The sequence below is a fragment of the Poecilia reticulata genome, chromosome 3 (assembly GCF_904066995.2).
Source record: "Poecilia reticulata chromosome 3, P_reticulata-male-v2, whole genome shotgun sequence".
Taxonomy (NCBI): Eukaryota; Metazoa; Chordata; class Actinopteri; order Cyprinodontiformes; family Poeciliidae; genus Poecilia; species Poecilia reticulata.
This window is the reverse complement of record NC_088832.1, coordinates 34,268,869-34,294,998: the sequence shown is the minus strand read 5'-3', so window position 1 is coordinate 34,294,998 and position 26,130 is coordinate 34,268,869. Positions and strand designations below refer to the sequence as shown.

Below are 26,130 nucleotides of genomic sequence, written 5' to 3'. Positions count from 1 at the left end.
AAGCGTTCCCCTAAAGCGTTTAGTCGTGAAGCGTTCCCCTAAAGCGTTTAGTCGTGAAGCGTTTAGTCGTGAAGCGTTCCCCTAAAGCGTTTAGTCGTGAAGCGTTCCCCTAAAGCGTTTAGTTGTGAAGCGTTCCCCTAAAGCGTGGCGGTGCGTCGCCTCGCGTTTCCTCCCTCTTGGTGTCGGGACGCTGCTCCGGCAGCAGCTGATGACACTCAATCAACCGGCAGTCAGAACTTAATGTCAGCCAATTTCTGCTCTCCAAGACTCATCTGAAAGCCTTGACGAGCAGCAAATTGCATGTAATGAGTGGTATGGCAGCTGCTGGCTCTCTTCAGCTTCCCAGTGATTGATGGTTATTCGCCCCTCACAACCAGGATGGATTAAACCGCCTCATGGAGTCACTTCTCCTCTTTGGCCCAAGTTTGGCTGATTGTTTTAATAACTGCAGAGACGGAGCTGCTGCCAATCAGGCTGGGGACCCGGAGGCCGTTTTTAATTTTCCCCGTGTCAAAAGTAACAACCTGATTATGTGAACATTTTAATGTATTTATCTTTATTTTAATTCATTTATTTACATTTTATTGTTTGCACCAAAAGTAATCAGAGCTTTCATGTTTTTTTATGAAACTTTTTTATAGCTTATATTTCATTAGCTTATTTAGTTCAGTTTCATTTTTAAATTAAAACGGGTCTCTTCTAAATGAGATTTTGGATCAGCGTATGAAATCTAATTCTCCAGAAAACTTCGTTTGACCCAAACCACAACGTGATTCCAGAGTTCTGCTGCGGTCAGATGGGCCAAGCGGGCCAGGTGTGAAGCACGGTGGGGGCAGCATCATGCTGTGGGGGAAGCAGCTGAGACTCGGTCAGCTGCTCCAACTGGTTCCAACTGCTTGGAACCAGTTCCAACTGGTTCCAACTGCTCCAACATCCAAACTGGTTCCAAACTGGTTCCTAACTTGTTCCATACTGGTTCCAAATTGGTTCCAAACTGGTTCCAAACTGGTTCCAAACTGGTTCCAAACTGGTTCCAAACTGGTTCCAAACTGGTTCCTAACTGGTTCCAAATTGGTTCCAAATTGGTTCCAAACTGGTTCCTAACTGGTTCCAAACTGGTTCCTAACTGGTTCCTAACTGGTTCCAAATTGGTTCCAAACTGGTTCCTAACTGGTTCCATATTGGTTCCTAACTGGTTCCAAACTGGTTCCATACTGGTTCCAAATTGGTACCAAACTGGTTCCAAACAGGTTCCTAAGTGGTTCCTAACTGGTTCCAAACTGGTTCCTAACTGGTTCCAAACTGGTTCCAAACTGGTTCCAAACTGGTTCCTAAGTGGTTCCAAACTGGTTCCTAACTGGTTCCAAACTGGTTCCAAACTGGTTCCTAACTGGTTCCAAATTGGTTCCAAACTGGTTCCTAACTGGTTCCAAATTGGTTCCTAACTGGTTCCATACTGGTTCCATACTGGTTCCAAACTGGTTCCAAAATGGTTCCAAACTGGTTCCAAACTGGTTCCAAATTGGTTCCAAACTCTTCTTAACTGGTTCCTAACTGGTTCCAAATTGGTTCCTAACTGGTTCCATACTGGTTCCTAATTGGTTCCAAATTGGTTCCTAACTGGTTCCTAACTGGTTCCATACTGGTTCCAAAATGGTTCCAAACTGGTTCCAAACTAGTTCCTAACTGGTTCCATACTGGTTCCTAACTGGTTCCATACTGGTTCCTAACTGGTTCCATACTGGTTCCAAACTGGTTCCAACTGGTTCCATACTGGTTCCTAACTGGTTCCATACTGGTTCCAAACTGGTTCCTAACTGGTTCCATACTGGTTCCTAACTGGTTCCATACTGGTTCCTAACTGGTTCCATACTGGTTCCTAACTGGTTCCATACTGGTTCCATACTGGTTCCTAACTGGTTCCATACTGGTTCCTAACTGGTTCCATACTAGTTCCATACTGGTTCCTAACTGGTTCCATACTGGTTCCATACTGGTTCCTAACTGGTTCCATACTGGTTCCTAACTGGTTCCATACTGGTTCCTAACTGGTTCCATACTGGTTCCAAACTGGTTCCTAACTGGTTCCAAACTGGTTCCAAATTGGTTCCAAACTGGTTCCTAACTGGTTCCTAACTGGTTCCATACTGGTTCCTAACTGGTTCCATACTGGTTCCTAACTGGTTCCATACTGGTTCCTAACTGGTTCCTAACTGGTTCCAAACTGGTTCCTAACTGGTTCCTAACTGGTTCCATACTGGTTCCTAACTGGTTCCATACTGGTTCCAAACTGGTTCCATACTGGTTCCAAATTGGTACCAAACTGGTTCCAAACAGGTTCCTAAGTGGTTCCTAACTGGTTCCAAACTGGTTCCTAACTGGTTCCATACTGGTTCCAAACTGGTTCCTAACTGGTTCCAAATTGGTTCCAAACTGGTTCCAAACTGGTTCCTAACTGGTTCCATACTGGTTCCAAACTGGTTCCTAACTGGTTCCTAACTGGTTCCAAATTGGTTCCTAACTGGTTCCATACTGGTTCCTAACTGGTTCCAAACTGGTTCCAAACTGGTTCCAAACTGGTTCCAAACTGGTTCCAAACTGGTTCCATACTGGTTCCAAACTGGTTCCTAACTAGTTCCTAACTGGTTCCTAACTGTTTCCATACTGGTTCCTAACTGGTTCCACAGTGGTTCCTAACTGGTTCCATACTAATTTGTTTCATACTGGTTCCTAACTGGTTCCATACTGGTTCCTAACTGGTTCCATACTGGTTCCAAGTTGGTTCCTAACTGGTTCCAAACTGGTTCCTAACTGGTTCCATACTGGTTCCTAACTGGTTCCATACTGGTTCCAAACTGGTTCCTAACTGGTTCCAAACTGGTTCCAAACTGGTTCCAAACTGGTTCCAAACTGGTTCCAAATTGGTTCCAAACTCTTCCTAACTGGTTCCATACTGGTTCCTAACTGGTTCCATACTGGTTCCTAACTGGTTCCAAACTGGTTCCTAACTGGTTCCAAACTGGTTCCAAACTGGTTCCTAACTGGTTCCTAACTGGTTCCAAATTGGTTCCTAACTGGTTCCAAACTGGTTCCATACTGGTTCCTAACTGGTTCCATACTGGTTCCTAACTGGTTCCATACTGGTTCCATACTGGTTCCATACTGGTTCCTAACTGGTTCCAAACTGGTTCCTAACTGGTTCCAAATTGGTTCCTAACTGGTTCCATACTGGTTCCATACTGGTTCCTAACTGGTTCCATACTGGTTCCACACTGGTTCCATACTGGTTCCAAAATGGTTCCATACTGGTTCCATACTGGTTCCAAACTGGTTCCAAACTGGTTCCATACTGGTTCCATACTGGTTCCTAACTGGTTCCATACTGGTTCCTAACTGGTTCCATACTGGTTCCTAACTGGTTCCATACTGGTTCCTAACTGGTTCCTAACTGGTTCCATACTGGTTCCTAACTGGTTCCAAACTGGTTCCAAACTGGTTCCATACTGGTTCCAAATTGGTACCAAACTGGTTCCAAACAGGTTCCTAAGTGGTTCCAAACTGGTTCCAAACTGGTTCCAAACTGGTTCCAAACTGGTTCCATACTGGTTCCAAATTGGTTCCAAACTGGTTCCAAACTGGTTCCTAACTGGTTCCATACTGGTTCCAAAATGGTTCCAACTGGTTCCAAACTGGTTCCCAATTGGTTCCAAATTAGTTCCAAACTCTTCTTAACTGGTTAATAACTCGTTCCTAACTGGTTCCAAACTGGTTCCTAACTGGTCCCTAACTGGTTCCAAATTGGTTCCTAACTGGTTCCAAACTGGTTCCTAACTGGTTCCTAACTGGTTCCAAATTGGTTCCTAACTGGTTCCAAACTGGTTCCTAACTGGTTCCATACTGGTTCCAAACTGGTTCCTAACTGGTTCCAAATTGGTTCCTAACTGGTTCCATACTGGTTCCAAATTGGTTCCATACTGGTTCCTAACTGGTTCCAACTGGTTCCTAACTGGTTCCTAACTGGTTCCAAACTGGTTCCTAACTGGTTCCATACTGGTTCCTAACTGGTTCCATACTGGTTCCAAACTGGTTCCTAACTGGTTCCATACTGGTTCCAAATTGGTTCCAAACTGGTTCCAAATTGGTTCCAAATTGGTTCCAAACTCTTCCTAACTGGTTCCATACTGGTTCCTAACTGGTTCCATACTGGTTCCTAACTGGTTCCATACTGGTTCCTAACTGGTTCCAAACTGGTTCCAAACTGGTTCCTAACTGGTTCCTAACTGGTTCCATACTGGTTCCTAACTGGTTCCATACTGGTTCCATACTGGTTCCTAACTGGTTCCATACTGGTTCCATACTGGTTCCTAACTGGTTCCATACTGGTTCCATACTGGTTCCTAACTGGTTCCAAACTGGTTCCATACTGGTTCCTAACTGGTTCCATACTGGTTCCATACTGGTTCCTAACTGGTTCCTAACTGGTTCCATACTGGTTCCATACTGGTTCCTAACTGGTTCCATACTGGTTCCTAACTGGTTCCAAACTGGTTCCTAACTGGTTCCTAACTGGTTCCAAACTGGTTCCTAACTGGTTCCTAACTGGTTCCATACTGGTTCCTAACTGGTTCCATACTGGTTCCTAACTGGTTCCATACTGGTTCCAAACTCTTTAACTGGTTCCATACTGGTTCCTAACTGGTTCCATACTGGTTCCTAACTGGTTCCATACTAGTTCCATACTGGTTCCTAACTGGTTCCATACTGGTTCCAAACTGGTTCCAAACTGGTTCCAAACTGGTTCCATACTGGTTCCAAACTGGTTCCAAATTGGTTCCAAACTGGGTCAAAACTGGTTCCAAACTGGGTCAAAACTGGTTCCAAACTGGTTCCATACTGGTTCCAAATTGGTTCCAAACTGGTTCCATACTGGTTCCAAACTGGTTCCATACTGGTTCCAAACAGGTTCCTAAGTGGTTCCAAACTGGTTCCAAACTGGTTCTTAACTGGTTCCATATTGGTTCCGAATTAGTACCAAACTCTTCTTAACTGGTTCCAAACTGGTTTCTAACTGGATAAAACAGGCCAGCAGTTGGATCAAACTCCATTTGACATCTTATCCTTGTTAATAAAATAATTTCTGTCGGTTCTGGTTCAGAACCGGTGGTTTCCCGTAGCCCTGGAGCCTCGGACGCGCGGCGGAACCTCCGGCTGCAGCTGGTTGCGTTGTGGGCTCCTCATCTCCTGTCTCCTCTTCATCTCCAGACATGAAGCTGCGATTGTTCTGCCGCTGAAGAGTCTCGACCTCGTCGCGCGCTCTGATATTCCTGAGCTCGCCGCTGCTTTGTTGTCGTGTCTGCAGAGGCCGAGCCGAGCGAGAATACGCCGCGGCGCAGCTCCCACACGCAGAGCTTCAGTGGGATATCGCAGCTTTGACCTTTCAGCTTCCTCACTGTTGACGGCGCTGAAGTCTCTGCGATGACGAAAGGACTGTGAAACGCTTTCAGAAAATCCATGTGGGTAAAAAAAGGACAAAAAAAATCAAAAAGGACCCCTGACGAAGTAGGAATAAAGCAAAGTGCTTTCTTACAAGCCTCACATGAAGCCTCAGCAGCTTCTGCTGGTTTGATGCTTCATTTTTAGTCACAGCTCACAGACAAACGCAGATATGAGCAGGAGTTAAAGCCAGGAGGCGAAAAACATCTTATTACCAAATCAATACACGATAAACCAGAAAATGTTTCGCAGTAATTGGTCTGTTTTAAGCCACAAAAGCAACGGCAGCTGCTAATGTATCACCTGGATTCTCCTGTAAACAGGAAAATAATGATAAAAGTCCCTGCAAGAGAATGAATGAGGCAAACAAACCTGGAAGTTATAAAAGCAGGAATTACTGAGACGTTCAGCATTAGAGACGTCTGAGATTTAAAGGTTTTAATTGTCTTAAAGTTTACATCTTTTTGTTTGCTTGTTTGTTCTGCTGCTAAATAAATAAATCAGATTTCTGTGTGGACAGTTACTGACCCGCATGCGTAGAGGAAGAACGTTGACGTCACTCAGTTCACCAAGTAAATAATGGTTTACTTTGTTTATTTATCGATTTTAAAGCAACAGGAACGTCCAAAATGGCGGCTCTGGCTTCTTCCGGTGCAGAATCACGACGCGTCTGATTCACTGACGAAAAGGTCAGACAGTTCCGACTGCAGATGAAACAATCAGATGTTTATGAGTTGGTGCCAAAAGTGTTTGGTACCAACCAGATTGTTTGGATCAGAACTGACTGCAGTGAAAAAAGTCCAAAATGGATTTGGGTCTCATTGGCCTGCTGAGGTAAAACAATGGCTGACGTTAGTTTCATTTATAGTCTGAATGATCTGAGCTGCCTGAACAGTCGAGAAGAGTCTGACCACCGCAGTGAGACGTTAATCTGACAGTCATCTGCATATAGATGAAATAAAACCCAAACGAGCCGATGACGGAGCCCTGTGGTCCGCCGCAGGCCAGCAATCCTCACAGAGGCACGGCTGCATTTCCACTTTTATGGTACTTATGTTGTAGTCTTACTTTCTTTGTGTTTATTGACTGTATTTTTTGTATTTATTGACAAAGTTAGCGTATTTGAGTCATTTTAATCGTGTTGTATGACGTTGTGTAATATCGCCTAATGGACCTTACCGTCCAGAAACGCCCCTCGAAAGTCTCACGTGACTGCATGTCTCACAAACAAAGCCTCGCGGAGCTTAGTTTCCATGTGTAAACATGATGTCTTTCATTTTGACTGACTCTATGCAGAGTATTTCTGAGTTGATTAGTTTAGCATTTCTGCCGGATTTTCACAAAATATCAGCCACGACAATGGACAGGGGAACCACCAAGTTCATGTCATCTTTTCTGGACGACATCAAGATGTTTGAGCCACGCGATGCCTCCAACATTGTGCGAGTTGCAGCTAAATGCTACCAGTCATGAGGAAAACAGAAGATCCTCAGACCCTCAGCATAAATATAGCTGTGGACAAGATCACTGATGGCTGTTGTTCTTGCAAGGCTGGGTAAGTCGGGCATTCATGGTTTTGAGGGTTATTTCTGTTGGCAAATGTTTCAGTGTGCCTGATACTCAATACACGGTGCTAGCGTGGCTAACACGATTACAGTTTAGTAAAAGCTAGCACGGCTAACACGATTACAGTTTAGTAAAAGCTAGCGTGGCTAACACGATTACAGTTTAGTAAAAGCTAGCATGGCTAACACGGTTACAGTTTAGTAAAAGCTAGCGTGGCTGTTTGCAAATGTTCGTATGTGCCTAGGCCTGATACACGGTACTCGGAGGCTACCACGATTAGCTTGGCTAACATGATTACAGTTTAGTAAAAAGCCTTTTCAGGTGAAATAAAATCTTTAATGTATGTCAGATACGGTACACATTGCATATTAATCTGTTCAGCTAACGTAAGGCTGTAACAGACAGGCTTCGGGATGTAGAAGTTGTATCGGTACTGCCATTATGCTGTACTTGGCTAAAAGGTTTTCATAATGGATGTGTTTATTATTGACTTTATTTTTTTTCATTCACTAAACACAAAGAAAGCAAAGCAATAATACTTACCCCAGCAGACACTTTGTTCTTATTGATCCTACGACGGTTGAGCTGCTAATGTGGTTGTGCACAAGCTTTGATCCAAGCAAGGATTTCAGGTTCAGATTTTGGAAATCTGTGAATTTCAGTTCCACAAACACGATCAGGATACCTGACATCGCCTGTACAGATTCCCCACTGACGGTGGAGAACCATTCTTTTTAGAGTCCTGACGCAAAAATTTTCTGTCAGTCTGCTAGTCCACAATGTACATTAGCATGTTTACTACTGTAGCTTGTGTTTGTGAGACGGTCAAGCACGTGGTAGCTGCGCTCTGACGTCAAATGGGCATTAGCCAATGAAACGCGGACCCTGTGGTAAGGTCCGTTGTTTGTAGCTACAGAAACTGATCCTGGTCCAGAGACGACAGATGAAAACGAGCCTTACAGAAACGTCAAATAAATTAAATGTAGCTTTAAATCACCTGCTGGAGATTTAATGTATATTTATACATGGATTTATGCAGAATTAGCCATTTGAATACCACAATAGAGATGGATGGTGATTTGTTTTATACCTGCTCAGGTCAGACTTCTGCTCCTTGTTTTACTAAATAAATGTATGCAACGATTCAGCAGGCTGCAGTTAGTTTCCGTATCCACAATTTAAACCATATTTCACGCTTCAGGTGTTTCTTTAATAAATGTTTACATTTTCTGAGGGCATCTGCAGCATAGCTGGCATATTTTCTACCATGCGCATCAAAATATTCTCCACATTTTTCCATCTGCTGCAAATATAAAGACATGAATCCATTTGCTACATTCTAGTTTGTTTCATATCTCGGTTTTATATCAGTTCTGCTGATTGGAGGGATTTCCTTTGGGACTCCGAGTTAAAGTTAGGAGTAAAAACCTGAAGTTTCCAGTAAATCGCCTCTTCATTAAAGGTCAAAACAAAAAAGATATCTGCTCCAAAAGCTTCCTTTGACACGAGGTGCAATTATGGAGCTTTACAGAGGATGTAAAGGACGGCAGGATAAAAGAGCAGAATAATCAGCCGAGTTTCTGAGGCTCAGCCTCTGTTTGCTGCAGAACCCGACTTAATGTGACTGAAATAATTATAATTATCCGTGATTCGCCCTCCATTCAAGCCTCATGGAGGTTATCCTCATGATTTTGTTGCTTATTTTTGAGGATGTTTTTAAACTCACAATATTCTGTTTATTACACCGTATTAAAAAAACACAAGAAGGCCTGGAAATGTAAAGCTAATCTCCATCCTGCAGTGATTATCAATCTTCAGCACAAACTGCCTTCATGCTTCCACTTTACACCCGTATGAGCTGGATCACATGAGAATCACCTCATGTGAAATATGATCAGACCCTCATCTGTGACCTTGTTTCAGTCTGCAGGGCTTTCCAACTGTTTTTGCTGCTTCAGAAATATTAGCATGAAATGTTGCCATGTTTGTGCTCGTGTGTAAATGTGACTTTTTGACTTAACGTGATATCAAGTAAGGCTGAGGTGTAGCTGAGGTGTTAGCTCACTGCTAACGGATACATTAGAAACATTTATGTGTAAGCTCAATTCTAAGTGCAACAGAAATGCTAATCTGATGTGTTTGCTAACTGACACATTAGAATGTTGTTTTAGCTTATAGCTAATTGGAACAGTAGAAACAGTTGTTGGATGTGTTAGCTCACTGCTAACTGAAACAGTAGAAACAGTTGTTGGATGTGTTAGCTCACTGCTAGCTGAAACATTAGAAACAGTTGTTGGATGTGTTAGCTCACTGCTAACTGAAACATTAGAAACAGTTGTTGGATGTGTTAGCTCACTGCTAGCTGAGCTGAAACAGTGGAAACAGTTGTTGGATGTGTTAACTCACTGCTAACTGAAACAGTTGTTGGATGTGTTAGCTCACTGCTAGCTTAAACATTAGAAACAGTTGTTGGATGTGTTAGCTCACTGCTAGCTGAAACAGTTGTTGGATGTGTTAGCTCACTGCTAGCTTAAACATTAGACACAGTTGTTGGATATGTTAGCTCACTGCTAGCTGAAACATTAGAAACAGTTGTTGGATGTGTTAGCTCACTGCTAGCTGAGCTGAAACAGTGGAAACAGTTGTTGGATGTGTTAGCTCACTGCTAGCTGAAACATTAGAAACAGTTGTTGGATGTGTTAGCTCACTGCTAGCTGAAACATTAGAAACAGTTGTTGGATGTGTTAGCTCACTGCTAACTGAAACAGTGGAAACAGTTGTTTTGATGTGTTAGCTCACTGCTAACTGAAACATTAGAAACAGTTGTTGGATATGTTAGCTCACTGCTAGCTGAAACATTAGAAACAGTTGTTGGATGTGTTAGCTCACTGCTATCTGAAACAATAGAAACAGTTGTTGGATGTGTTAGCTCACTGCTAGCTGAAACATTAGAAACAGTTGTTGGATGTGTTAGCTCACTGCTAGCTGAAACATTAGAAACAGTTGTTGGATGTGTTAGCTCACTGCTAACTGAAACAGTGGAAACAGTTGTTGGATGTGTTAGCTCACTGCTAGCTGAAACAGTTGTTGGATGTGTTAACTCACTGCTAGCTGAAACAGTGGAAACAGTTGTTGGATGTGTTAGTTCACTGCTAACTGAAACAGTGGAAACAGTTGTTGGATGTGTTAGCTCACTGCTAACTGAAACAGTGGAAACAGTTGTTGGATGTGTTAGCTCACTGCTAACTGAAACAGTGGAAACAGTTGTTGGATGTGTTAGCTCACTGCTAACTGAAACGTTAGAAACAGTTGTTAGAAGTGTTAGTTCACTGCTAACTGAAACAGTGGAAACAGTTGTTGGATGTGTTAGTTCACTGCTAACTGAAACAGTGGAAACAGTTGTTGGATGTGTTAGCTCACTGCTAACTGAAACAGTGGAAACAGTTGTTGGATGTGTTAGCTCACTGCTAACTGAAACAGTGGAAACAGTTGTTGGATGTGTTAGCTCACTGCTAACTGAAACGTTAGAAACAGTTGTTAGATGTGTTAGCTCACTGCTAACTGAAACGTTAGAAACAGTTGTTAGAAGTGTTAGTTCACTGCTAACTGAAACAGTGGAAACAGTTGTTGGATGTGTTAGCTCACTGCTAACTGAAACAGTGGAAACAGTTGTTTTGATGTGTTAGCTCACTGCTAACTGAAACATTAGAAACAGTTGTTGGATATGTTAGCTCACTGCTAGCTGAAACATTAGAAACAGTTGTTGGATGTGTTAGCTCACTGCTATCTGAAACAATAGAAACAGTTGTTGGATGTGTTAGCTCACTGCTAGCTGAAACATTAGAAACAGTTGTTGGATGTGTTAGCTCACTGCTAGCTGAAACATTAGAAACAGTTGTTGGATGTGTTAGCTCACTGCTAACTGAAACAGTGGAAACAGTTGTTGGATGTGTTAGCTCACTGCTAGCTGAAACAGTTGTTGGATGTGTTAACTCACTGCTAGCTGAAACAGTGGAAACAGTTGATGGATGTGTTAGCTCACTGCTAACTGAAACGTTAGAAACAGTTGTTGGATGTGTTAGCTCACTGCTAACTGAAACGTTAGAAACAGTTGTTAGATGTGTTAGCTCACTGCTAACTGAAACGTTAGAAACAGTTGTTAGATGTGTTAGCTCACTGCTAACTGAAACGTTAGAAACAGTTGTTAGAAGTGTTAGTTCACTGCTAACTGAAACAGTGGAAACAGTTGTTGGATGTGTTAGCTCACTGCTAACTGAAACAGTGGAAACAGTTGTTGGATGTGTTAGCTCACTGCTAACTGAAACGTTAGAAACAGTTGTTGGATGTGTTAGCTCACTGCTAACTGAAACAGTGGAAACAGTTGTTGGATGTGTTAGCTCACTGCTAACTGAAACAGTGGAAACAGTTGTTGGATGTGTTAACTCACTGCTAGCTGAAACATTAGAAACAGTTGTTGGATGTGTTAGCTCACTGCTAACTGAAACAGTGGAAACAGTTGTTGGATTTGATAGCTCACTGCTAGCTGAAACATTAGAGGTCGTTTCCTCATGATTATTGGACTTTGATTAATAGATCTATTAACTTTTAAATTGAATCTTTGTTTCTGATTTTGATCCGTTCCTTATCATTTACTATTATTTGGTTTTACTTCATCCCATATTTTTGGTTTACAGTTAATTTTATTTCCTTTTTTTGTGTATTTCCTTAGCTTTGATTGTTCATTTCCTGTCAGCAGTGGTGGAGAAAGTACTCAAAAAATTTACTTAAGTAAAAGTACAAATACACAGTCAAAAATGTACTTAAGTAAAAGTCAAAGTACCACATTAACATTTTACTTAAGTAAAAGTAAAAAAGTCCTGGTTTTTAAAAATACTTAAGTATTAAAAGTAAAAGTACTCGCTGAATGCATTACCTAATCGCTAATATCATTAAGTGAACCGATCGTATTTAATTTTAATACATCAGAAATGTGCCATTTTAATGAACAATGGCACAGATTAAACATGTTCTTATTGTGTTTATTCTCTGCAACAGTTTAGACTTAGATATGTGATTCTATGAATCATAATTTCAGGGATGGAAACATTTTGTCTCCTGTCCTAACATAACATGAACTTCATTAGTGACATTTATTTAGAAAGAAATCCAACTGAAAGGGGATGTAAAGAAGGTGCGGGCTGGGTGGAGGACATGCAACCAAGGAGCCATGTAGCAGAGTTGTAGTCAAGACCACCGAACCCGAGACCAGGGCCCCGCACTAAATGACACAATAACATTAAGTTTACCTATCAAAATTGGTTTTCAGATTGATCTGAAAGATCCACATTCTCATAAAAACACCTAGATATTAAATACTTAGAGCTGAAATATATTTAACCAGTATCAATTAAAACTCACTTCATTCTGTTTTGCTTTCATCGCTGTGCTACAATCCGCAGAGGTCTCCTGCTATTCCTAGAAAAATAACGCCCTGGGCGGTTGCCCATATTGCATATGTCAGAAACCACAACTGAAACATTGCAATTAACGGTAAATAACGTTCAACTATGAACACTGTCCAACTGCGCAACAAGTAACTAAGCAGAATGAGCACCGTGACTGTTTTCATCCTCCCACTGCAATGTTTGCCACCATGACAGGAGACGAAATCAATCAATGAGCAATGAGCATGCTCTGTGTTCATACGTTCAACTTTTACTTATTCAGCGATTAAATGAAATATATATATATATATATATATATATATATATAGCTACCGCAGTGTAAACAAGAACAAAGAACGGCTCTCAGTGAGGCTTCAGTCCTTGGGACTTATTAAAGATCCGTCCAGAAGAATCGGATCGTTCCTGAATGAACGATCCGATTCTTGCAGACTTTGGTCACAGCGTTGTCCCATATGACACCTCAGTCAAAACCTCCACACAATAATTCAGCGCATGAGTGACAACTTTTTTTCATCAGATGCAACATGTGTCTCAGTACAGCTAGCTTTGCTAGCACAGATCTTACCTTTCTTTAAGCTTTCCTTCCAAGTGACGCTAAAAGTTGGACGAAGTCCCACCGTCTGTGAAAGCGAAGCGCTGCTAATTTTACATGTCGCCATATCAATTTATGCAGCTATTATATTATAGACAAACATCTCCTCCCGCTCAGAGGAAACCACTGCGCATGTCTGGAGCTCCGAGTGCGAGTAAAGGTGGAGCCGATGGGTGACAACAGACACTAAGTCACGTTATTGCTCGGATTTTACGGCGCCACCTTAAATCCCTGAACTTCACATTTTAACGGAAGAAAAGAGCAACGAGACTTGGATGTAACGAGTAACGAGACAGTTTAGTAGAAATGTAGTGAAGTAGAAAGTACAGATACTTACTGTAAAATGTAGTGGAGTAAAAGTAGAAAGTATCCATTATTAAATCTACTTAAGTAAAGTACAGATACACGAAAACTGTACTTAAGTACAGTAACGAAGTACTTGTACTTCGTTACTTCCCACCACTGCCTGTCAGCCATCTTGGTTTATAACTCCATAGATTTATTATTAAGTGCTTCTCTGTTGTGTTTCCGTTCTTGTCGGTTTTAAGTTTCTTATTTCCTCCTAGATCTTCATAGTTGAGTTTCTCTTAGTTAGTTTTAGTTGTTTGGCTGTGTTGTGTCTGCCCCCTGGTGTCGGCATCCATTAGCTTCCCTCTTCTGCTGCTAATTCCCTCCAGCTGTTTCCCATTCCCTTGATTACTCCATCTGCATATATTTCCTTCTGCTTCCATGTTCTGTGTCGGATTCCCGCTCACGTCAGCCGTTCTTCTCCTTGGAGAAATCTTGCTGTAAGAGTTTCGCTGAACTCTTTATTAAATTGGTTATGGTGAGATTTCCACCTTCCTGTCTGCGCTTTGGTCCGATCCCTGGGCCAAACATGACATCTGCACCAAATTAAGTCCCAGTCGGATTATTCCTTCTGGTGCTTCGTTTCATTTCCTCAGTGAATCTCAGCAGCATCTTCGGATGCAAAGTTTTGACAGTCAGGTTTTGTAAATAAGACGCAAACGACAGAAAAATATTTCTACATGTTATTTCAAATCCAGTTTTTACAGTAAATGAGTCAGTTTTATAAAACTGATGATGCAAATTCAGTGTCTGAGATAAATCTTTGGTTAAAAGGGAATTAAGTCCGTTTTATGTAACAGTGTTAAAAAGTAAATGCAACACAAACTCCTCAGTTTTCCTTTTGGTTACTGTAATGTAACTACAGTGCTAACACTGCTAGCAATGCTAACACTGCTAGCAATGCTAACACTGCTAGCAATGCTACAAAAGCATTAGCAACCCATCAAACCTCCAGTCGGTCGTGGCAGATGGCCGCAGGTTCTGAGCCCGGTTCTGGTACTGAGCCCGGTTCTGGTACTGAGCCTGGTTCTGGTTCTGAGCCCGGTTCTGGATCCGAGCCCGGTTCTGGTTCTGAGCCCGGTTCTGGTACTGAGCCTGGTTCTGGTACTGAGACCGGTTCTGGTTCTGAGCCCGGTTCTGGTTCTGAGCCCGCTTTTGGTTCTGAGCTCGCTTCTGGATCTGAGCCCGGTTCTGGTTCTGAGCCCGGTTCTGGTTCTGAGCCTGGTTCTGGTTCTGAGCTCGGTTCTGGTTCCGAGTCCGGTTCTGGTTCTGAGCCCGGTTCTTGTTCTGAGCCCGGTTCTGGTATTGAGCCCGGTTCTGGTATTGAGCCCGGTTCTGGTACTGAGCCCGCTTCTGGTTCTCAGCTCGCTTCTGGATCTGAGCCCTGTTCTGGTTCTGAGCCCGGTTCTGGTTCCGAGTCCGGTTCTGGTTCTGAGACCGAGTCTGGTTCTGAGCTCGTTTCTGGATCCGAGCCCGGTCCTGGTTCTGAGCCCGGTTCTGGTACTGAGCCCGGTTCTGGTACTGAGCTCGGTTCTGGTTCCGAGTCCGGTTCTGGTTCCGAGTCCGGTTCTGAGCCCGGTTCTGGTTCTGAACCCCGACAATCTTTGATCTGGACTCGCCTGATCCTGTGAAACCTGCTAAGTGGCTACGGAAGCCCTGGAGGGCCAAAAAGGTCTTCAGTTTAAGGATTAACTCTGATCCGTAAATCTGCCTCAGAAGACAAAACTTAAAATGTTTAATGGTGGATCTAAATATTATAAATATTTATGAACGAAAAGGAGCCATTTTTTTTTTAGGGTTTGCAGCTCTTCATGTGCCCATTAAGTTTTATAAGACAGTAAAAATGGTGGCAGTTGATGTAAAATGTGGCATTTGGTCGGAGCCTGAATTCATGAAAAGTCGCCGTGTTTTTTCTGCAGTAATGAAAGTTTCCCTGAAGTCCTTTTCCTGCATCACGACTCAGCGCATCATGCTTCCTTTCATGCTTCCTTTCATGCTTCCTTTCATGCTTCCTCCGCCCGTCTACCTTGAAAAAACTCCTGCTTTTCATCCCCGCCTTGTTTTCTCGTCCTGCCGTCTCGGTGTGAAGTGGCCATCCAGCTCAGTGCAGCCTCCATATTTATTCCCAGGCCGGTAAAAATCCGCACCACGAAACAAAACGTCGCATTAGGCCTTTTCATCATCCGCCGCGGTTCGGTCGTCTGCAGAAGCTTACAGTCTGGCGCTCTCGTCGTTCTGCTCCACTCCAGTTGTGTTTCTTTCTTTTCGCAGCTGCAGCACGGAACCACAAACAGCCATGGATCTGTTCGCCATTACGGGCCTCAGAACCAATTTTCACTCAGATTGCAGAGCGAAAATCATTTTACCAAATATGGACATTTGATCAAATACGGACATTTGACCAAATACGGATATTTGACCAAATATGGACATTTGATCAAATATGGACATTTTACCAAATACGGACATTTGACCAAATATGGACGTTTTACCAAATATGGACATTTTACCAAATATGGACATTTGACCAAATATGGACATTTGATCAAATACGGACATTTGACCAAATACGGACATTTGACCAAATACGGACATTTTACCAAATACGGACATTTGACCAAATATGGACATTTTACCAAATATGGACATTTTACCAAATACGGACATTTGATCAAATATGGACATTTTACCAAATACGGACATTTGACCAAATACGGACATTTGATCAAATACGGACATTTGATCAAATATGGACATTTGATCAAATATGGACATTTGACCAAATATGGACGTTTTACCAAATATGGACGTTTTACCAAATATGGACATTTGATCAAATACGGACATTTGACCAAATACGGACATTTGACCAAATACGGACATTTGATCAAATATGGACATTTTACCAAATACGGACATTTGACCAAATACGGACATTTGACCAAATATGGACATTTGACCAAATATGGACATTTTACCAAATACGGACATTTGATCAAATATGGACATTTTACCAAATACGGACATTTGACCAAATATGGACATTTGACCAAATATGGACATTTGACCAAATATGGACGTTTTACCAAATATGGACGTTTTACCAAATATGGACATTTGATCAAATACGGACATTTGACCAAATACGGACATTTGACCAAATATGGACATTTGACCAAATATGGACGTTTGACCAAATATGGACGTTTTACCAAATATGGACGTTTTACCAAATATGGACATTTGATCAAATACGGACATTTTACCAAATATGGACATTTGACCAAATACGGACATTTGATCAAATACGGACATTTGATCAAATATGGACATTTTACCAAATATGGACATTTGACCAAATATGGACATTTGACCAAATATGGACGTTTTACCAAATATGGACGTTTTACCAAATATGGACATTTGATCAAATACGGACATTTGACCAAATACGGACATTTGACCAAATATGGACATTTGACCAAATATGGACGTTTGACCAAATATGGACGTTTGACCAAATATGGACGTTTTACCAAATATGGACGTTTTACCAAATATGGACATTTGACCAAATACGGACATTTGATCAAATACGGACATTTGATCAAATATGGACATTTTACCAAATATGGACATTTTAACAAAACCCACTGCGAGTTTTTTCTAATTCGAAGATAAATTTGCAGCACCAGACGAAGAGATTTGCAGAATCAGGATCTACTTTGTTTTATGGACACAAAGATCCTGGATGGTAACGAAGTTTACGGATGTTTGGGTCAGTTTGACATTTTAAAATCAGCGTTTATTACTGCAGTGCCAAGGCAGAAACCAGAGATCAGGCTGACCTCTGACCTCAGAGCCACATGAAGCCGGTTCCACAGCGGACCTTCTAGCAGCAGCAGAACATTTCAGAACCAGAGAAACTCATCAGGCGTTTAGTGGCTTTGATTCCTGCAGCAGGTCAGACTGACAAACCAACGGTCCAGAACCCTGCTGCTGGTCCAGAACCCTGCTGCTGGTCCAGAACCCTGCTGCTGGTCCAGAAGCTGCAGCTGGAGTTCTGGCTGGAACCAGGAGGGTAGAGACACCACCTGGTTCTGCATGACCCGGTTCTGCATGACCCGGTCCTGCAGTCCTCCACTGAGAATAAAAAGCTGTTGGTAGTTTATGAACCCCTGAAGGGTTAAAGATCTGCTGCTGCTGTTGTATTAACCTAAAACAAACTTCCAGAAAACTGCAGAACAGCAGAAACACTGAGTTCCTTCTCTCAGCCTGAAACCTGCTCAGGTTCTGATAATAACTGTGGTTCTGCAGCTTCTTGCTGTCCCGTTGGCTGCAGCGTTCAGTTTTCCTGCTTTAGGTCCGAATAGTTTCACGACCTGGTGAATTCTGACGTTTCCATCCCAACATGATCTGATGTCTTTGTTCCTTTTCCTAAATGATATTTGTATGAAATTTGACGACATGGATCTGAAACCCTTCTGTTGAGCTGAAATATTCATCGCCTGCTGCTCAGACTGACTCGGGTTTGAGACTTAGACGTTCGTTGTTCGAGGGGATTTCCATAACCGCAGTGATGAGCATGATGATGATGCTCCCGGGTTCGGCGGCGCCGCCGTTTTCCCGCCGCAGGGGAAGTTATGGATGTGGGACGGTGAAGGTCACGGACATCAATCCCGGCGCTCGCTGCTCGTTCCTGCGCCAGACGGACCGTTTCGCCGCCCATATCAAATATGGACATTTTAACAAATATGGACATTTTAACAAATATGGACATTTTACAAAATATGGACATTTGATCAAATGGACATTTTACCAAATATGGACATGTGATCAAATATGGACATTTTACCAAATATGGACATTTTACTAAATATGGACATTTTACCAAATATGGACATTTGATCAAATATGGACATTTGATCAAATATGGACATTTTACCAAATATGGACATTTTACCAAATATGGACATTTTAACAAATATGGACATTTTAACAAATATGGACATTTTAACAAATATGGACATTTGATCAAATATGGACATTTGATCAAATATGGACATTTGATCAAATATGGACATTTTACCAAATATGGACATTTTACCAAATATGGACATTTGATCAAATATGGACATTTGACCAAAAATGGACATTTGATCAAATATGGACATTTTACCAAATATGGACATTTGATCAAATATGGACATTTTACCAAATATGGACATTTGATCAAACATTTGATGCGCGGTCAACTTTGGCCGCGCGTCAAGATTTCCCTCCATCTTTAAATTCACTCCTGGAAATGGATTCCTCTGCCGTCCTCCGTGCCTGGAAGAAGAGCTGGGATTGATGACAGCGGCTCTGTGGGAAAGCAGACATGTTCTCGGCTCTCTCCTCACGGACGCGGATTTGTAAGAAGACTGAACTGAACCTCCAAATCCCAGGCAGCGAGGCCCGCCGCCGCCGCCGCCGCCGTCGCCGCCGGGGGGGACAGGAAAACGCTCCGCAATCTGCTTCCAGTCAAACCAGGAGGATTCCAGATGCTAATAATTAATCACTTCACTTTCTGGAGTCTGTCTGACCTTTACAAGGCAACTGAAGCTGGTCTCTGGAAACGTGATTAATTATCCCATGAGGAGATTAGCCGACATCCTTCACTGGATCCAAACAGGATCAAAGTGTAAACAAGGAAGTTCAACACTGTTAAAGTCTCAGATTGGGGATTTATTCTTCCCTTCCGGAACATTTCATAATATTTCTGTATTCACCGGAGCCTGGACTCTCCGGGTTCGTTCCCACCGAACCTGAATCTGGGTTTGGATGCATGTGAACACCAAGCAGACCAGACACTGCTCAAACAGCAGGGCATTCTGGGTAAATGCAACCAAAACCAATGTGCTAGCCTAGCGCTAGAAGGAGAAATCCTCCAACCGCTAAAATCTGACGCCATTCCATTTTGTTTCCATTTTGTGAAGGAGGAAGCTGTGCTCAGTGTTTTCTTCAGACGTCTTTGTCGTTTCCTTCAGTGGTTGTTGGTGCAGCGCCCCCACAGGCCAGGAGGGGAACAGGCTGGTTTGACTCGGAGCAGAGAGGAAGAACCGCAGCAGCTGGAGGTGGAGCAGATGATGGAGTTTATCTGGACTATCAGGTGTGAAAACATCGTACATCTCATCCTTCCTGGGATTAGGATTATGAGACACGACTTCCTGAAAGAGCATTATGTGGAAACATAGAACCCAGTTAGCATCAGGTTAGCATCAGCTAAACACCTGCCTGAGCGTCGTGCCCAGAGTTTCCATCATGAAGGAGGAAAAGCGCAGCAGCCGGGTCTGGACATGGCGAGCCGTCCTCTGGTTAAAGCGTCTCTTCACGTCCCAGGAGACGCGGCTGATGCAATCCTCCCGTCTGCAGCGTATCGCTGGTTTCGACATGTGTTCCTGAGCGCCGCGGGTCTGTTGGGAGGCATTTGAGGAGGTTCTGTCTGTGTGTTTGATTACTGAGTGACGGGAGGCTCAGGAGAGACGCGGCCCGCTCTCAGCCGGCGCCGCAGGGCTTCGAGGTCGACGGGATTAGCATTTTAAAAGCTCTGATCTGCGGCAGGAGGGAGGCGGTGGAAGAAACGGGATCTCGCCGTATTTCAGCTGCTCCTCGTGTCTTTGAAATGTGAACGGGGAGGAGATCTTCACCTGTCTGATCAAACAGAGGAACATCTCCCCGTAACCCCCGACCTGAGCAGATCTGAAGGTTTTCAGGAGGATGAAAACGGCTCAGACACGTTTGGGCTCCTCTAATTACACCTTCAGTTTGCGTAAACAGCAGAAAGTGATCTCCATTTCCACCTGACTCAGCATTTTCTGAGCTGAAATAAAGGAAAGCTGCCAAATGCAGCAAACATCTGAGTCTCCCAGTTAAAAATTAACAGCAATAATTTGGCTTATTTAGCCTGAGACAGAAAAGTGGGGACATTTTTCAAAGTCAGATTTTCATTTTCTAATCAATCCTTTCTTTAATAATGTCAGTGTAAGCTAAATATTAAGTTAGCAAGCTTAACATTTAGCTCTAAACTATTTATTTAGTCAGAGAAATATGTATTTATAAATATTCCCAAACTAAATATGTCATCAATTTTTAAACTAAATATTTGGTTCCAATGTGAATATTTAGCTGGTAAACTAAATATTCAGCCTGAAACTGTGACATGGTGAAAATATGATGAAATCGACCCAGCAGCAGGTGGAGAACCTGAGAAAACGGATTCAAACCCCGGATGTTTTAAAGAGACAGCGCAGCGATTCCAGCCCCGTGTTGTCTCATGACTAGATGCATAAAGGTGAAGCTAACTGGATAAGAGAATAAAATCATCAACTTCTGGCTCGTTATATTCCCTTGTTCTCCCGGATTCAATGACTCCATGCGTGGAAACAAAAGCCTCACAGAGGTGACAGCGTCACAGTAATTTATTCAAGACAGATGCAGAAAAGCACATCACAAAACATCAGAAACCTCAGCAACACATGAATTTACCTGAGACAAAATGGAAAAGAAGAAAGAAAATGAACGAAAGACAAGCGAAGACGTCTTTGGAGAAATTGCAAAAAGCGCAAAATCTAATTTGTTACTCTGTGTGGAAAGTTTTATCTTCTTGTCTTTAATTTATTCAAATATCTTTGCTCATCCAACCAGAACCTGTCTTAGAAACTCGTTGCAATTTGTTCACAAGATCAAACTCCAGTTTCTCCATTGTCTAAATAAGGTGGAAGCAGACGCTCCTGCTGTTTCATGGCTTTCACAGATCAGTGTGAAAAGCTGGAACTTCCTACTGATTGTTTCCCAGACAGACAAAGAGCCGATCAGAGATCTTGTTTAAATATCTGCCTTAACTACAGGGAAAATAAAGGTCAATAGGCCAGAATAAGTTACACATTTTAAAACTATAATTAGGCCATTTCAATCAAGCCATGTTAAATTTTAAAACTAGCTTATTTTAAATATGTTTTCCTAACAACAGCTTGTAAACCATCTGAACATCTAAATGCAGTAATTTCTCAGCATTTTGTCTGAGAAAGAAGAGAAGCGTTTCTCCTCCAGTGAAACACTGAGACGCTTTGATCGTCTCAGCGTGAAGCGATTCAAACCTGGCAGATTATCCTCTTTATTCTGCCAAACTAACACCCAGCGGCTCGCATCCGGAACCGGCCCGGAGCTGGAGAACGGACCCAGGTCAGATGCAGTGAACGATGGAGGCAGGCGGGGCTCACAACCTAAAGTTTCACATGGCAGAGCTGCTTTTCCCTGAAAACATGAAATCAAGCAAATGCAGTCGGCCACATTCTTTTCATTAGATTTTTTTCTAAATTGAAATTTATTTGTGGATCCAAAACGTTAAGACGGTGTATTGGGGCCATTGTAAATAGAAAATAAAATAAAAGGCAGAGTGTGTTTCCACAAGAAACTGATTAATTTCAGACATTTTCTAGAAAAAAACAAGTTTCAAAAGTCAAATGTTTCCAACATTTGAAATTTAAGTTTTTGTAGAAAATTTATCTTTTTTTCCTACAATGACACTTTCCATCCATCCATCCATCCATCCATCCATCCATCCATCCATCCATCCATCCATCATCCATCCATCAACCATCCATCATCCATCCATCCATCATCCATCCATCATCCATCCATCAACCATCCATCCATCCATCTATACATCCATCCATCCATCCATCCATTATCCATCCATCCATCATCTATACATCCATCCATCCATCCATCCATCATCCATCCATCCATCCATCCATCAACCATCCATCCATCCATCCATCCATCCAACCAACCATCCATCCATCCATTATCCATCCATCCATTATCCAGCCATCCATCATCCATCCATCCATCAACCATCCATCCATCCATCTATACATCCATCCATCATCCATCCATCCATCCAACCATCCATCCATCCATCCATTATCCATCCATCCATTATCCATCCATCCATCATCCATCCATCCATCATCTATACATCCATCATCTATACATCCATCATCTATACATCCATCATCCATCCATCCATCAACCATCCATCCATCATCTATACATCCATCATCTATACATCCATCATCCATCCATCCATCAACCATCCATCCATTATCCAGCCATCCATCATCCATCCATCCATCAACCATCCATCCATCCATCCATCCATCTATACATCCATCCATCATCCATCCATCCATCCAACCATCCATCCATCCATCCATTATCCATCCATCCATTATCCATCCATCCATCATCCATCCATCCATCATCCATCCATCAACCATCCATCCATCCATCCATCCATCTATACATCCATCCATCATCCATCCATCCATCCAACCATCCATCCATCCATCATCCATCCATCCATCAACCATCCATCCATCCATCCATCATCCATCCATCATCCATCCATCCATCCAACCAACCATCCATCCATCCATTATCCATCCATCCATTATCCAGCCATCCATCATCCATCCATCCATCATCTATACATCCATCCATCCATCAACCATCCATCCATCCATTATCCATCCATCCATTATCCATCCATCCATCCATCCATCATCTATACATCCATCCATCCATCAACCATCCATCCATCCATCAACCATCCATCCATCCAACCAACCATCCATCCATTATCCATCCATCCATTATCCATCCATCCATCCATCCATCATCTATACATCCATCCATCCATCCATCCATCAACCATCCATCCATCCATCAACCATCCATCCATCCATCCATCCATCAACCATCCATCCATCCATCATCCATCCATCCATCCAACCAACCATCCATCCATTATCCATCCATCCATTATCCATCCATCCATCCATCATCTATACATCCATCCATCCATCAACCATCCATCCATCCATCAACCATCCATCCATCCATCCATCCATCCATCCATCCATCCATCCATCCATCTATACATCCATCCATCATCCATCCATCAACCATCCATCATCTATACATCCATCCATCCATCCATCCATCTATACATCCATCCATCATCCATCCATCCATCCATCCATCCATTATCCATCCATCCATCATCTATCCATCCATCCATCATCCATCCATCCATCCATCAACCATCCATCATATATACATCCATCCATCCATCCATTATCCATCCATCCATTATCCATCCATCATCCATTCATCCATCATCTATACATCCATCCAACCATCCATCCATCCATCCATCTATACATCCATCCATCATCCATCCATCAACCATCCATCATCTATACATCCATCCATCCATCCATCCATCTATACATCCATCCATCATCCATCCATCCATCCATCCATCCATTATCCATCCATCCATCATCTATCCATCCATCCATCATCCATCCATCCATCCATCAACCATCCATCATATATACATCCATCCATCCATCCATTATCCATCCATCCATTATCCATCCATCATCCATTCATCCATCATCTATACATCCATCCAACCATCCATTCATCCATCCATTATCCATTATCCATCCATCCGTCCATCCATCCATCCATCCGTCCATCCATCGTCCATCCATCCATCCATCCATCCATCCATCCATCCATCCATCCATCCATCCATCCATCCATCCATCCATCCATCCATCCATCCATCCATCCATCCATCCATCCAGTTTTAGTTCATTTTAAATGTAAACGTGTTTGCGGATCGCTGCGTTGCGTCGTTCACCTGAACTTTGGAATCGTTTCTGTCCTCATTTTCTCCAGGTTTTCATTCAGGAACTGAGGCTCCTGGTTATTGTGTGTTTTACTGATGCAGCTCATGTTTATATTACCGCTGTGTTAAACATTTCCTCCATCTGCTTATGAAGCCGTTCTCATCTCATCTCACGCTGCGCCACAAATCCCCAGAAATGAGTCGTAATCTGGGAGATCTGCGGCGGATTGAGCACTTTCTGTTTGACTCGGTTCATCCAGCATCTGCATTTAAATCCGGTTTCACTCAGAAACCGTCTCCTCTTGTTGTCAGGTCAGCCATTGTTTCACATCCATCAGCGTTTCAGCTTCAGGTTTAACATACACGTCACTTCTCGTCTCTGCAGAGCCTGATGGGAGAAGATGATGGGATCTCCTCTGATCCTGAAGTGCTGTCATGTTGGCTCCTGTCAAGCTTGGTTCTTTCTGCAGTCAGAACAGCAAAAACAAAAAAATCCCTCCAGCTACATGACGTGTTGATGGTCCAGAGCGTCTTTGTTTGGATTCGTGGATCAGCTGCTTTAAGCCTTGAACCTACAGACAGACAGTTTCTGCTCTCAAACCGTCACTCAGCCTCTGGAAGTCGATCTCCCTCAAAATCCAAGAGGGAGAAACTGGAGATTTACTTCATCTTCATCACCTTGATGGCTGAAACCTGGACACAGTTGGTTGATTCTGAACCGTTTGTGTCCAGCATAAGTGTGGTCTGCATGTCATGGATCTTTCTCTTTCATTTTCTTGAAATGAAAAGAGAAACAATTTTCTCTTTTCGTTTAACCTGTAAATTGTTCTGAATTTATGAGCTTCAGAGTTTCAGGCTCTGCTTTCCTCAAAATCAGGCCTAAAATGAAGATTGAAATGTTCACCTTCACGTCTCGCCTGATTTATCTCCCACCGACTGCAGCAGACAGGTAGCTCCTGTCTCACAGGAGGAGCGCCACAAAACCAACTCTTCTTAATTGTGAGAGTGTTTTCACCCCCCACAGCTCGATAGACTCGGTCTGGTTGGCGACCAAAGTTGTAACATTTGTTACATTTTGAGCTGCTGTGGTCAAACGAACCAAACTAGTTGAAAAACCTGTTCCCCTCCTGGCCTGTGGGGGCGCTGCTCCAAGAACCACTGAAGGAAACGACACAAAAACCTCTGAAAAAAAAAACTGATCTCATCTTCCTTCTTCTTAAACAAAAATGGAGGCGTCAGATTTTGGCGGTTGGAAGATTTATGTTTTGCTTTTGGCTAAAGACCAGCAGCTTCTCCTGCTAGCGCTAGGCTAGCATGTTTTTTTGGCTGTATTTACCCAGAATGCTATGCGCTGTAGTGCGCTTCCTGGTTTCAGAGCGGTCTCCGATCCGCTTGGCGTTCACATATCCATCCAAACCGAACCAGAGTTCACTTTTATTATCCATATTAGAGTTCGATGCCCACAAACGAACCAAAGTTTCTAGACAGATGAACTGGATTAAAGTGAGCTAAACGGGGCTGGTGTAAATTATTTTTTACTTTTTATCTGTGTTGTTTTTATTAATATTTATGTGACTTACATGCAGAGCCTCCTTTGCTTTCACACTGCAGAGAAATGTCAGAGTTGTTTGGCAGCGCGGCTCCTCACGGCGGCGACAGGCTGACATTTGGCTCCTCATCTTCGGCTCCTTATCTCGTCTTACAGCAGGTCGGCCCACTCTGCGATTCTGTCGGACTGGATGAACACGCGTGAAGAAGGAGAATATGCAGGAACAGCCTCTGCTGAGAAGGAAAGCAAAACATGCAACCATTCAGAAAACTGATCACCCGTCAGAAAACCTTCAAATAAAAGCTCTGCTTCATGAATCTCATGAGCTTTTGTTGTTGTTTCATTAGCAGCCAGATGCTATTAAACTTTA

The 26,130-nt window shown here is 42.7% G+C and overlaps 1 long non-coding RNA gene across 1 annotated transcript in view; it reads left to right on the top strand.

The window, feature by feature from the left end:
- Positions 1-26,082, top strand: part of LOC103462991 (uncharacterized) — a 90,591-nt gene extending 64,509 nt beyond the window's left edge. The window contains exon 4 of the long non-coding RNA XR_014087032.1: positions 25,823-26,082. This is a non-coding gene — a long non-coding RNA (uncharacterized LOC103462991). The remainder of the gene's footprint in view (positions 1-25,822) is intronic.
- Positions 26,083-26,130: the final 48 nt, after the last annotated feature.